This window comes from Equus przewalskii, chromosome 30 (genome assembly GCF_037783145.1).
Source record: "Equus przewalskii isolate Varuska chromosome 30, EquPr2, whole genome shotgun sequence".
NCBI classification, from domain to species: Eukaryota; Metazoa; Chordata; class Mammalia; order Perissodactyla; family Equidae; genus Equus; species Equus przewalskii.
The window spans coordinates 19,267,182-19,281,020 of NC_091860.1; the positions used below are offsets into that span (position 1 = coordinate 19,267,182).

General features: G+C 42.9%; 1 protein-coding gene across 7 annotated transcripts in view; it reads left to right on the forward strand.

Annotated features, from left to right (window-relative positions):
- LOC103565149 (protein FAM107B) overlaps positions 1-13,839 on the forward strand; it is a 76,899-nt gene that overhangs the window by 20,941 nt on the left and 42,119 nt on the right. Inside the window, exons 1-2 of one of the 7 annotated variants that reach the window (XM_070601123.1) lie at positions 4,956-5,070; positions 5,728-5,790. The exons of 2 other annotated variants lie outside the window; for them this stretch is intronic. The gene's annotated coding sequence lies outside the window, so the exon portion shown is untranslated. Of the gene's footprint in view, positions 1-4,866; positions 5,216-5,727; positions 5,791-13,839 lie in introns of those variants that run through there. 4 more of the 7 variants (XM_070601125.1, XM_070601121.1, XM_070601124.1 and 1 more) reach the window with 4 other exon arrangements.

Here is a 13,839-nt window from a genome sequence, read left to right on the forward strand (position 1 = left end):
TCTCATTTTTAGCACGCATTTGCACGGAAACATTCTATACTGGTGGACAGTATGACTGGAAAGGCACTCAAGATAGTGGTAAATCACAGATGAATGAAATCATTGTATTATTTGGGTTAACTTTGGATTCTGTTGTTGTTAGTTTATCAGCAGTGGTTTGTCAGGCACAATGTACTTATTTCTCTTCTGCCTCTTTCTCCCTCGTTTTAATCTCTTCTAAAATAGTCTCATTTTTCTTTTGCTCAACAGGAATTCCTCCATAAATACTTCTTTCTAGTGACTGAGGTGCACTGTGTGTTTTCTTGCCTTATCAATGGCCCCTATTTGCTTCCTGACTATGGGGGGTAGATCCTAAATGAAGAACGCTATTATTTACTTTATAGCAAGGACCAAAACGTGAACAATTCGGCAAGATCCCATCTCTTGTCAAGTCTGAGATGGATTTTTTTTTTCTCCCAGTGATGACTGGTCATATTTATAAGCTGGTGGTATTATTTCAGAGTCTCCAAAGGAAATGTGTATCCAGGATAGAGAAGGAACTTATTTATTCTAGATTTTTCTTCTCTGTAGTTCTCCCATTGAGAAAATTACTCAGAGTGGTTTGGCAAAGTGAAGAAAGATGAAAAGAAGTGGGTTGAGTTTATGGAATGTGTTCATTCAACTGATGTTTATTAAACTCCTGATGAAAGACCCAGCGTCCTGAACAGAGATAAGTAGGCAGGATATTTACCCAAGGAGTTTCCATCTGGTTGGGGGGCCAGGCCCATACTCAGCGTCAGCAAGTATGTTACACCTTTGCTCCTTCTGTTGGAAGTGCCGTCCATTTTGCTTATTGAACTTTCCTCACAGGGAGAAAGCTTTGTCCTTCCACGCTCTTGCTCTGGGCCTAGAGACTGAGAACCCCATGAAGCCCTGTTGAAGCAGAAAAATAGTTGTCAGCCTTAGGACTGAGCTTAGTTTAGGGGAGGACTGGGGGCAAAGGAACCATTCTTAGGTGGCATTAGTGATAGTACCTTTAATAAAACTTAGTTCAACTCATTGTATTTCCTGGCCTACTGCTGCCACAGAAATATTAATCGCCCACAAATGTTTATTTGGAGAAAATGACTTTAATACTGGAGTTGTATGTGAATAGAAAACTGTGGATTGTAAGTGAATATGTTTATTTACATTTGTGGTAAAAACATTGGGCCTATTTGACCAGAGTTCCCAATGCGGACATGTGTTGTCATAAGTATAGGTTTATAGATGTAAGTTTAAAGGGCTTGGTCCTTGGGGACACTAGGAGTGAGATGAGGGTAAGAGAGCAAGGCCTCTTGAGAGCTGAAATCCTCAGATCTCAACCTAAAAAAGCAAGGGCAAACACTGTGATATTAATCAGCATGTCTTTAAAATAAAAGGAGTTTTAGAAAAGAATTTTTTTTTATTTTTTTAATTTTTTTTTTAAAGATTTTATTTTTTCCTTTTTCTCCCCAAAGCCCCCCAGTACATAGTTGTATATTCTTTGTTGTGGGTCCCTCCAGCTGTGGCATGTGGGACGCCGCCTCAGCGTGGCTCGATGAGCAGTGCCACGTCCGCGCCCGGGACCCGAACCAACGAAACACTGGGCCGCCTGCAGCGGAGCGTGCGAACTTAACCGCTCGGCCACAGGGCCAGCCCCTAGAAAAGAATTTTTTGATTAAAAAAAAAGCCTTGCATGATTATGCTCTTTTTTAAAAAGACGATTTTTATTTTATTGAGGTCATGTTGGTATTTAACATTATGTAATTTCACGTGTACATCATTATCTATCAGCTTCTGTGTAGACTGCATCGGGTTCAACCCCAAAACCATCCGATTATACTCTTTTTGATTTACTGGGTGAAATCAATGTTTAATTTCCTCTTTTCCTAGTTTTTAATAGAGATGGCACATTACTGATCCCAAAATAATTTGGGAAGCTTTAATTAATGAGATATCCTTTGTTTCTTCAGTGGTCTGATAATTTCTGTTCTTCTTAATTAAATTTTCATAGCATTCTCAACTTTTTCGTCAACAGATATTTTCTGAGCATTGCAAACTTTCTTTAATTTTATAGTAAACATCCTTATTTCTTTTATAGCTGGGAAAAACTAAGGAGCTATAGTGTAAGTTGAGTACACTATTAGGATTCTACTTGTTTTAGGAGAAAAAGCACACACTTTCCTCCTGTCCTTCTCCTTTACTCTCCTACTACCACCGTACTCACAACGCTTGTGACACCAGATGTATAGAGATTTTCTGCCACCAAGCAGTTCTGATACTGACTGGGCGACCTACGATTTAACTCAATCCTGACACTGTCTACCTGGAGACAATGTCGGATCCCACAGGTTCAGCGCCCAGTCCCGCGAGACTGCCCGCTCTCCGCTTCAGATGCCAATCGCAAGTAGTAGGTCCCCAGGTTACCCACAACTTCTGTCCGACTTGGCTACAAATCGGGGATTCCCATAACCTCCTCCTCCTTGGATTTGATCATTTGCTAGAATAGTTCACAGAACTCGGGGAAACACTTACGTTTACCAGTCTATTAAAAGAGAAAGATGAACAGCCAGAGGAAGAGATACGTACGGTGAGGTCTGGGAGGGTCCTGAGCACAGGAGCTCCTGACCTGTGGATTTGGGGCGCACCACCGTCCCGGTATATGGATGTGCTCACCAACCCAGAAGCTCTTTGAACCACGTACTTTGGGGATTTTTACGGAGGCTTCCTCACGTAGGCAGGATCAATGATTAACTCCATTTCCAGCCCCTCTCCCCTCTCTGGAGGATGGGGGGTGGGGCTGAAAAGTCCAAGCTTGTCATCATAGCTTGGTCTTTTTGGTGACCAGTCACCATCTAGGAGCCATCCAGGAGCCCCTCCAGAGTTGCCTCATTAGAAAAAGATGTTCCTAGTGCTCTTATCACTTAGGAATTTACAAGGGTTCATGAGCCCTGTGTTGAGGACAGGGGTCAAAGAGCAAATAGTAAAACAAGTTCCTGGTGCTCTGGGCCAGGAACGAGGGGAGAGACCACTATATATATTTTCTGTTATCTCACACTAACGCTACAGAATACGACTGTAGATAGTTCTTCCCAATTGTGCTGATTTCCTGATTTCACTAATATCGCCTGGTATAGAAAGCCTTCAGCTGTTAGGGGAATTTCCCAGTTGTTGTCTGCTTTCTAACTCAGTGTTTTCTGTTTTTGTTTTTCTGGTGGTAAAACATACATAATGTAAAATTTACCGTTTTAACCGTTTTTAAGTGTCCAGTTCGTTGGCATTCAGTTTATTCACATTATTGTGCAACCATCACCACCATCCATCTCTAGAACTTTTTCATCTTCCCGGATGGAAACTCCTTTCCCATTAAACACTAACTCCCTATTCGCTCCTTCCCCGGCAGTCCCCGTTCTGCTTTCTGTCTCTGTGAATTTGACTACCCTGGGTACCTCATAGGTGGAAGCAGACAGTATTCATCTTTTCGTGACTGGCTTATTTCACGTCCATAAGGTCTTCAAGATTCATCCATGTTGTAGCATGTGTCACAATTCTCTTATTCCATTGTATGTCTATACTACGTTTTGTGTATACATTCATTCTCCAGTGGGTCTAACTCTCTTTTTTATACTGTGGGTCACAGTCAGCATTTTAAAACATGAACTACAGTAGGAAATGTGTACCATATTAGGGATCAGTGCTGTTGGGTGAAGTGGGTGTGTGTGTTTCATTAAACCCTGTTGGTTTTTTTACATTTTTTACGGGCAGAGTAGAGCTGAACTCTTAAGTATCTGCCAGGTCTTATGACACTTTTCATGTTGAGAGCTACGCAGCGCTTCCTGTGTTATGGGAGGGGTGGGGCACGAAATGAGGAGCAGGAAGAGCTGGTTAACTCATGGGGCCTAACTGGTTTTTTAGGTATCACGTGTCCACTGTGATACCCTTGGAAAGAATTCAGGTGAATCAGATGTGAGCCAAACAGCATTGTTTGTAAACAGTTTTCAGGATTTTCCATGGCACCTGTCTCCATCGTGTCTCTGGGGTTCTTTCTCCCAGTGTTCCTAATGAATCAGGGCTGTGTCACAGGAGAGGCTGGATCTCTGTGTGTCGGGCTGGGGGCAGGAATTCAGCTACACTGTGGACCAGAGCTGATGTTAGTTCTCCACATAAATGTCGTGTGTGCCTCTGCAGTTGTAATTCTGCACTCCTTGCCTTCATCCAGATTTGATGTTTTCTAATTTAGTAACAACCATCTAGAACTGGAAAGAACCTCCTTGGTTTCAAGAGGCGGACCCTTCAGCCTGGGGGTCACACAGCTCTTTGGCCAGAATTGGGACTAGAGCTCGACGACCTTCTTCACCTGATTGCAGGGTTTTTTCCACTAGGTTAAACACTTGCCCCAAAAGAGGAAAATCTCAGCACATTTCATGACTGGACAGTAATATCATGAATTATGACCCTGAAGAGTGCAAGTTTCAATTTTAAAGGCTTTAGGCTCTCAGTATTATGTGGCATTATAATGAATACTGAAACTCAACCTCCTCTAGTTGGGGAGGGTACTTATAAGTAGTTGGAAAGGTGAATGGGGCATGGTTAAGCTGTGTGAATGTTGGGCTGGGGATGGTGCACATGCCGGTTGGGGAGGTCCTAGTGCATTTGATTTGTGTGTATGTGTGTGTGTGTGTATATATATATATATATATAGTGTCACACTGCCTAATGAGGGTGCTCATTCAAAGCGGACGATGTTTGTTTTCGTTAATAGATTAGATTTCAGTTAGCTTGTATAGAGGGTATTTGCTTCCAAGCAGCGTAGCTGATGTTTATGTGTTTATGCACATTCTCCTTGTGCTGCCAGAGACAACATGTTCCACTGGTCTGGAAGGTCAGTAACTGGTACCAGAGCTGGAACAGTTTGTTTTTCATTGTTTGCTCTTGTTTCTATGCCTTATGAGGTCATTCAGTTGCCCACAGAGATGGATATGCAAACTTCCCTGCTTTCTGAAGTTGCCACAGCGTCTCCCTTTGAACTTGAACTGGGACTTTTTTGATTTCTGGAAAGAGAGTTTCTTGGTAAGGGGAATGGGGCTGGTGGTAAATTCTTGTTCGGGGTGCTTTTCTTCACCGCTGGCAGGAACCTCGACTGTTGGGAGGTGCGTTCTTACTGTCATCTTTTTAATTTGTTGCCTTGAACAAGGGCCTGCAGGTATCTAAAGAGGTTAGTGTTCATTCTGTGTAAACTTTTGTCCCTTCTGCCTTGAACAGGTGACAAGTGTGGGGCAATATCCTAGGCAAACTTAATCTTACTAAAGGATGATTTTTGAAAACTTTGTTCCTGATTAAAGCATAAACAAGAAAATGCATCTGAGGTCAGAATAAACCTTGAGATCTTCCCACGGGTCATTGAGTAATCTGGTCCTTCAAATGTGTGAACTTGAACTTGTGGGTTCAACCGAACAGCAGACTAAATAAAAAGTTGTGTCTTGTTATGGTTTTGGACTTCGTGTCTTTGCTATCTATAAGAGGCTGTCTCTCCTGCAGGCATAAACTATTTTTCCCTCAAGATGTCTTCAAATGCCCAGACATCTCTGTCAGACTCTGGTGGAGTTGCCCTTTGCTTGCCCTTTAAAAATGTCTTTGTATGCTCAGTAAGTTTGATCTCCTTTATTTTATTCATGTTCTGTTCAATGTCTGGGATCCTGCTGATTAAACTGTGCATTTTCTTTGAAGGTATCCACTTTCGGTACAATGCGACTACCCAGTGAAAATCAGAGGACTGATAAGTATTTTGAAGTACTTCATCTTAGCAAAATAGCACTTGATTTGAAATTGTTTTGCTTGTTGCCTTCTCTTTCTCCATAGTAGTTGTGGATATGAAAAAACACAGACGTGTGACAACAACAACAGAACGCTCGATATGCCCTGAGTTTAATTTGCTTCTTATTCCTCAATTGGGATTAGGAGATGTGGTTTCTTGGGCATCCAGCATGGAAACAGTATTTTCAGTCTCTGCTAGTACCTATCTAATGAGAAAAGATAATGCTTGCCTTCATCGTGGTGTGATAATTACTCAGTGGCTGTGACTTGTCTTGCTGTCTCTACTACCTGACCACACTCCGGCCTGGCCTAGGTGTGCTCAGATATTTGGTGATGACGTAATATTGATGTAGACAAACAGATCACGCACACCATTTTTTTTGGTAGGTACATTTGCACTGTCTTTTCATTTAAGAAAACATACGGGTTACCCTTATTATCATAGGGTTCTCATCTACCTTGTGCACATTCATATTTATTTATATAAAAATAAAATTTTCAATAGCAGTGGTACATGCCTTCTTAAGTAATGCTGGCTTGGCTTTTGAAAGCTTTAATTTATAAAAGAATTCTGTTTCTGTATCCAATGAAGTGATTTGGAAATATTTCTTTATTGGTAACTGCGTTTGTAGAAACTGGGCTTAGTTGGGGGTGGTTTCTGCTCCAGTTTCTGTGTCTAGTTTCTGATGAGCCTCTGGCTTTCCACCCAGCTCCGTTGGGTACTGGGCTGAGGCTGGGCAAGGATCTGACTCCGTCGCTTCCCCAGATCCTGAGAAACTGCAGGAGCACCCCGGTGAGGCCTGAGGGTGCCGGTTCTCCTTTGTGAAGCCCGGCCTGGAATTGACGGGGAAGACGGGGAGCGAGGAGTTGTGGGCCATGTGAGAGGAGGCAGAGGGCCCTTGATCACCCTCCCAGGTCCTGAGTGCTGAGTAACCATCACATCTCCTGGCCACCTGTGAGCTCACTGTCCTGTTTTGTTTGGTTAGGGCCCTGCCCCCTGGGCCTGGCTTGACTCGGTCTTCCCTCAAGATGTCTTGAGAGCACAACTTGAGCACACAACTTGAGAGCACAACTTGAGAGCAGGTTAGACCGAACAGAAATACTTGAGCTGTTCTTGAGTTGAGGGGATTTTTCTGCATTTTTTTTTTTTTCTAAATAATACTAAAAAGTTTTTACTGAAACAGTGTTTTCTTGTTGAGACTTTCTAGCTTCCATAGGACTTAAATCTCCAGACGGTGTAATCTTAACACACATGTACGCACACGTATGTGTGCACAACATGACAGAAAACACAACTCATCGTGACACAACACAACACAACACATACTCTCCCCTTCTTCCTTCCATAGTGATGTAATAACTTTGGCATTTTATTGTCAAGAAATATATTTCTGTGTTAGTTATCGACAGTTATATCAGCAAATCCGTGGGGGTTTTCTGGATTCAGTGAACATACACATGTTATTAGTGAAATATGAGAGATTTAGGAAGAATCTGAAGGTTGAGCGATGGTTTGAATATCAGAACAAAGACGATTATCTGTGAAACAGACATCTGAGAATTAAGTCTCAAGAGGAAAGGACTTTTAGACAAGGCCCAGAGGAACTCCTTCTGGAGCTTAGAAAATTTCTAATCTCTTTTCTTCAGCATGAATGTATATCTTTACACCAAACAGCCGTCTCAGTGTCTTAAAATACACCTATGGTCATGTCCCACAGACTTGGGACACCAGCTCCCCTCTGGTTGCCATTTAGTGTGTCTGACCAGCCAACCATCCCACCTCCCACCCCATTCCCTTTCTCTCCGGCTTCCCCCAGCCCTGGGATTCCTGGGACTTTCCTTCTGGAACTGCTCTGTGCTTCCCCCTCTGACCCTAGCCTTCCAGACTTTTCCACCGTGAGCTGTGACTCTTGCCCCATGGTCAGCCAGCTTCTCCTGGGCCTCACTGATACCCGGCTCTCCCAGCTTACTGCTGCCTCGGGTCCTCGTGAGTGGAGACCGCCCTTTCTCGCACACCGTGGGGTAGGGCCCCTGCTCCTCCACTGTCAGATCCTTACTCTTCTCCTCGCTGCTCCTTTGAGGCTCATTTTAATCCTCTTCTGTCTCCTCCTCAGTGCTGTCATTTACTGGTCATATCTCCTTTTTCGTTGAAAATATTGGCACCTGTATCGTGGTCTTCTGCTCTAGGCTTCGGTGGTTGTTAAACTTTCAGTTTTGAAACCATCCCAGGTTGCCTGGGTCTTGGGCATTTCAGACATGGGACTTTCAATGCTCAAAGTGGGATGAGAGGGTAACCCTCAGAGTCACCGTTCTAGATCTTGTTAGTACTGGGAGCTGCTTCTGATCTGAAATTCAGAGATCCCACTTGCTGGCCAGAACCTTCTGTCATTCCAGTTCATCAGACAGGCTATCCCAAGTAACATCAGATTTTTCCCCTTCCAGGCGCACGTCCAGTCTCTCACCCCTGCTGTCACCCTGCCTGTCAGTCACGTCCCGCCTCTACTTTGCTAACTCGGTGGCCAGCATTTCCACTATGCACTTATCAATACACTGAATTCCCTTCCGTCTGCTGTCTTGGCACATCCCCACCCTGGAGGATTTAGCGGCCCACTGTCCCCACACCTGTCCCTGGACTGCCAGGTCTGCCAGAGAAAGTTACACAGATGCCACTACAAAATCTGGTCCCCAGCTTCACTGGGACCTCAACACTGCCTGAAAATTAAATGTTTTCCTCATCAGCACTCTCACTCTCCATAGCGACTGTTTCCAGTCTTCTCAGCACCTCTTAATCTCCAGTTTCATGGTCACCCCATCCCTCCTACTTGTCCCTCACTCTCAGCAGATTTTCCACTACTAATAAAATGGTCACATGAAGGCCATTCTCTCTTCTCCCCACTGCCCCTTTGCAAATCTGCTTTCTCCTGGATCCTTTTCTCATTTTTCTGTTTATAGTGTGAGAAGCATCCTCCTCACTTCCTAAAACTCATTTTCTCCACAATCATCATCTCCTATTTCAACCTTGGTCCTGGTGTTCCTTTCTCATAAGGATTTATGAATGCTCACGTCTCTCGCTTCTTAAAACAAAAACAAAATAGAACAAACACTGTGGAACCCAAGCGTTCCCTGGTGCCCTCCTCTTTCGGCTGCCGCTCTCTCTTTCCTTTCCTCTGATTAAACTTCTTGAGAGGATATTTTACTTTCTGGCTTGCACTGCTGCATAACCATTTATCATAAACTTAGTGGCTTAAAACAACACAACATTTATTATCTCACAGTTTCTAAGGGTCAGGAATCCAGGCACAGCTTCTCTGTGCTTCAGAGTCTCACCAGGCTGCAATCGTCATTTGCACCAGGGCTGTGGTCTCATCAGAGGCTCAAATGGGGAAGAATTGGATGCTGGGCTCACTCAGCTTGTTGGGAGAATTCACTTCTTTGCAGTTGTGGACTTAGGTTGCCCTCAGTTCTTACAGGTCATTTCCATTTCCAGGGCTGGCTGGGATTTCACTTACTTCCTGGCAGCTTGCTTCCTCACAGATGGCAAGGGGGAGAGAGAGACGCCAGCAAGATGCAGTCATGAGAGTGACATCCTGTCACCTTTGCCATGTTCTGTTGATTAGAAGTGAGTCACAGGTGCTGCCCATACTCAGAGGGAGAGGATGATGCTAGGGGGTGACACGAGGATCATGGGGGCCACCTGAATCTGTCCACCACCTGTCTCAGTTTGCTCATTCTCGTTCACTCACTCCTCAAGCCACTATAGTCTTTTTTTTTGTCTCCATCACTTTACTGAAACTGATCTCAGAGAGGCAGAATTGGCCACACAATGTGCAGGGCCCAGTGCAAAATGAAAATGTGGGGCTCGTAGTTCAAAAAGTATTATGAGTTTCAAGATGGCGACAGCAAAGGATTAAACCAAGCATGAGGCCCATCGAGCATGGGGACTGCAAAGGTCACACATCTGAGAATCCAGCCTTGCGGGGAATCCTTCCTCCTTGTTGCTGAGTCCAGAGGTCACTTCGGTCTGCTCTCGACCACCAAGCGTCTTCCTTGACAGAGTCGACCACTCCTGAGAACATCTTCCATTCTGAAACAGTCTCAGATCTCTGAGCTTCTGAGACCTTGTGCTCACTAGATTTTCCTTTCCTTTCTGGATGCTCCCCTTCAGTCTCCTTTGCAGGCTCCTCTTCTTTACCCACCCTTTTATATTTGGGGATTTGGGGGTACCTTTATCGCCCTATTGAGTAATATCAGCAGTTTCCATAGCTTGTGGACTTTGGCTCCCGAATCTGTTTCTAGCTGTTATCCGACTCTTGAGCTGCAAGCACTTACATCCAATGCTTCCTTTACACAAAGTTCACTTGCATGTTTCATGGACATCTAAAACACGGCATGTCTAAACGGACCTCTGTGTTGTCTCTCCTCCACCACGCTGGTTTCTTCTCAGGGTCTTCCATTTTGGCTCGTGACTTCACTCTCTCCCCAGGCGAGTTGGGATTTCTGAATAGGCCACACTCCTGGTCTGGAGCCCCTCCTGTCTTCTCATTAATCTTACTTATACTTAAAGGCTGTGCCACCACATGTCTACGAAGGGCTCTCCCTGGGGCCGTATTTTATCCTGATGATCTCCCTGGATTTTTGCAGCCTGGTTTCAGGGTCTTCTGGGCTTCCTCTGTTAAAACCCAGCACACCTCCTTGCTTCTCCTTTGTCGAGTGTCTGCTTCGCCCATTAGAATAGAAGCCTCACGAGAGCAGGAACTTTGCTCAGGGCTTTATCCTTAGGGTTGAGAAGTGTGCTGGGCACCTGCTGCACACTCAGTAAATACGTATTTTAATGGAAAAGTTTTTTATTTTCAACCTGGTTTTTTAGATATGACCGTTTTGTTCCTTTGTAGAAACTATGTTATGGAAACACAGGACAACGGCATGAATTCGTGTTCTTGAGATACTAGGAAGATCTATCATAGTTAGGGGTGTTTTGATTGCATTGTTACTGATTAGAAAGTAAAGCTGTAACGGGAACCTAATGGGTGTTTTCTAGTTTCCCGTGAGTTCTGGACACTGAGAGCTGGAAGGCTGTGTGCATCGTTCGGCCTGCAGCATTCGCAGAACTGCTTGTGTAATGTTGGTCGGAGGAAGTATAAGATGATAATAACTGTGAAGATGAGTGAGTGTCAGGTGCCATCATCTGAATCGCTCTGCTCTTACCCCAGATGGATTTTGACATTTTTTGGTTTTTTTTTTAACCAACAAGTAGAGAGGTAGTTGTGGTTAGAGATGTACATCTCTGATTTTGTGGGGCCCTGTTTTCCTTGCAATATCTGCTTTACAAAAGGTTTTGGTAATAGGATGCTGAACTGTGTTAAGTACAGTGTTTGGGGGTCTAATTATTTAGAGACTAAATGTGGGCCAGAGAAGGATTCCACTCAAAGAAGACACTGCTGATCTGTAAAAGGGCTTGGAGCAGTCTCATTTTAAGCAGAAGTCAGTTACAAACAAATAAAATGTAGTACCTGGGTTTATTTATTTGTTGCAGGGACTCTTAATTCTACAGCCTAGTGGTTTGCAAACTAAACTTTCTGATCTCAGGACCTCTTTAAAAGCATTGTTAAAAAGCATTTGAGGACCCCCAAAGAAGTTTTTCTGTTGTAATATCTATTGATAGTTACTGTTAGGAATTAAAACTGAGAAATTTTTTTTTTTTTTTAAGATTGGCCCTGAACTAACATCTGTTGCCAATCTTTTTTTTCTTCTTCTTCTTCTCCCCAAAGCGCCCCAGTACATAGTTGTGTATTCTAGTTGTAGGTCCTTCTGGTTCTGCTATGTTGGATACCGCCTCAGCGTGGCTTGATGAGTCATGCTAGGTCCACGCCCAGGATCTGAACTGGTGAAACCCTGGGCTGCCGAAGTGGAGCACATGAACTTAACCACTCAGCCCTGGGGCCGGCCCCCAGAACTGAGAAATTTTAAAAATTCACTTATATGATAAAAATAACAATAAACCCATTACATGTTAGCAAAAAGACTGTTTGTAGTGAAAAATAACCTTTCCAAAACGAAAAAAATAGTGAGATGAATAGCATTGTTTTACATGTGTGCAAATCTCTTTAATGATTTCTTTTAAAGGAAGAGTAACTATTTTCCAAAACAAAAAAAAATTTAGTGAGAAGAGTTTACATTTTTTGCAAACCTGTTTCTTCACCGGCTTTAATGGAAACTGGCTGGGTTCTCCTGTCTGCTTCTACATGTGGTCTGCTGATAGGTTGTTTTGGTTGAAGTATAAACTGAGAATGCGGTCTCACACAGATATGTAATTGGGAAATGTAGGAGTGTTGAAATAACCTTTCAGATAATTATGGATGTTCTTCTTTGATACCATGCCAGAGCTTGACAAGTGGTAGTTTCTTAAAGGTTAGGTACAGTGTGGATTCTGAAACCATAACAATGACCTTTTTCTACTCTGTGACATCAAAATTCATTGGTTTATCTTGCATATTGGATAGGACAGGAGAGGGGTAGTTAAGTCAGTTATGACACATCCGTGTAATGGCATGTTGATGCAACCATATTTAATTATTTTATTGACATCATATTGGCTTCTAACATTGTATTAATTTCAGGTGTACATTATTATATTTCAGCTTCTGCATAGACTGCATCGTGTTCACCACCAATAGTCTGGTTTTTATTTGTCACCATACATATGTGCCCCTTTACTCCTTTTGACCTCCCCGCACTGCCTTATCTGTTCTCCTTATTTATGTGTGTGTTTGTTTGTCTTCCATCTATGAGTGAAATCTTATGGTATTTGTCTTTCTCTGTCTGGCTTATTTTGCTTAGCATAATACCCTCAAGATCCATCCATGCTGTCGCAAATGGCACAGTTTTGTCTTTTTTTATGGCTGAGTAGTATTCTATTGTATATCTATACCGCATCTTCTTTATCCATTTATCCACTGATGGGCACTTCGGTTGCTTCCAAGTCTTGGCTGTTGTGAATAATTGTGTGACCATATTTAAAAAGTATTTTATCACAGATGAAATGCTTACAAATATAATATATCATCTACTCAGTGTGATCCTAATTTTGCTAAAAAATGAAGAGAGGCATGTGTTTGTATTAATTGAAAGGAAATAGATCAAAATATGGATATGTTTAGTGACACATTTACGGATGATATTTTCTTCTCTCTATTTTCCGGATTTTCTATAATCAACCCATTGCTTCTAAAACCAGGGAAAAATAAATTTTTAAAAGAAAAATAAGTATGTCTATTAAACTGTTTCCCCTATTCATAGGCTGCCTTTTACAAGTAAAACCCCAGTATATACAGTTGGAGTGGAACAAAGATGATTTTTTTCCCCTTAAGTTTTTGTTTATTTAGCAGACGTATGTAAACTTTCTATGGCTGTTTAAGCCTCACAGTTTTTCCTCTTTATTTTAATGGCAATTAATTGATTGATTTGCAAAACTGTATTCAAGAAAAGTGTTAAACATAATTTGCTTTTCCTCATTTCTGTTATGCCTTAGGCAAGCACTGATTCTTTTTTTTTTTAAAGATTTTTTATTTTTTTCCTTTTTCTCCCCAAAGCCCCCCAGTACATAGTTGTGTATTCTTCGTTGTGGGTCCTTCTAGTTGTGGCATGTGGGACGCTGCCTCAGCGTGGTTGGATGAGCAGTGCCATGTCCTCGCCCAGGATTCGAACCAACGAAACACTGGGCCGCCTGCAGCGGAGCACGTGAACTTAACCACTCGGCCACGGGGCCAGCCCCAAGCACTGATTCTTTATCTAAGTAAAATGGCAAAAAGATCTTGTTCTACCATGGTAATAGAGCTGCTCTCATAGTTGAGAAATATCCTGGAAATTAACGCGTAATTAACCTCTCAGTTATTGCCTCTGCCTGGTTTTGTCAGGGTTGTGAGTGTCTCATATTTCTCTCTGCCGGAGGTTGAAGTGGCTTCAGAGATATGCAGAGGGCACTCACCTCTGGGGATCAGCTCTCTGCTTACCCCGGGTTTAGAAAGG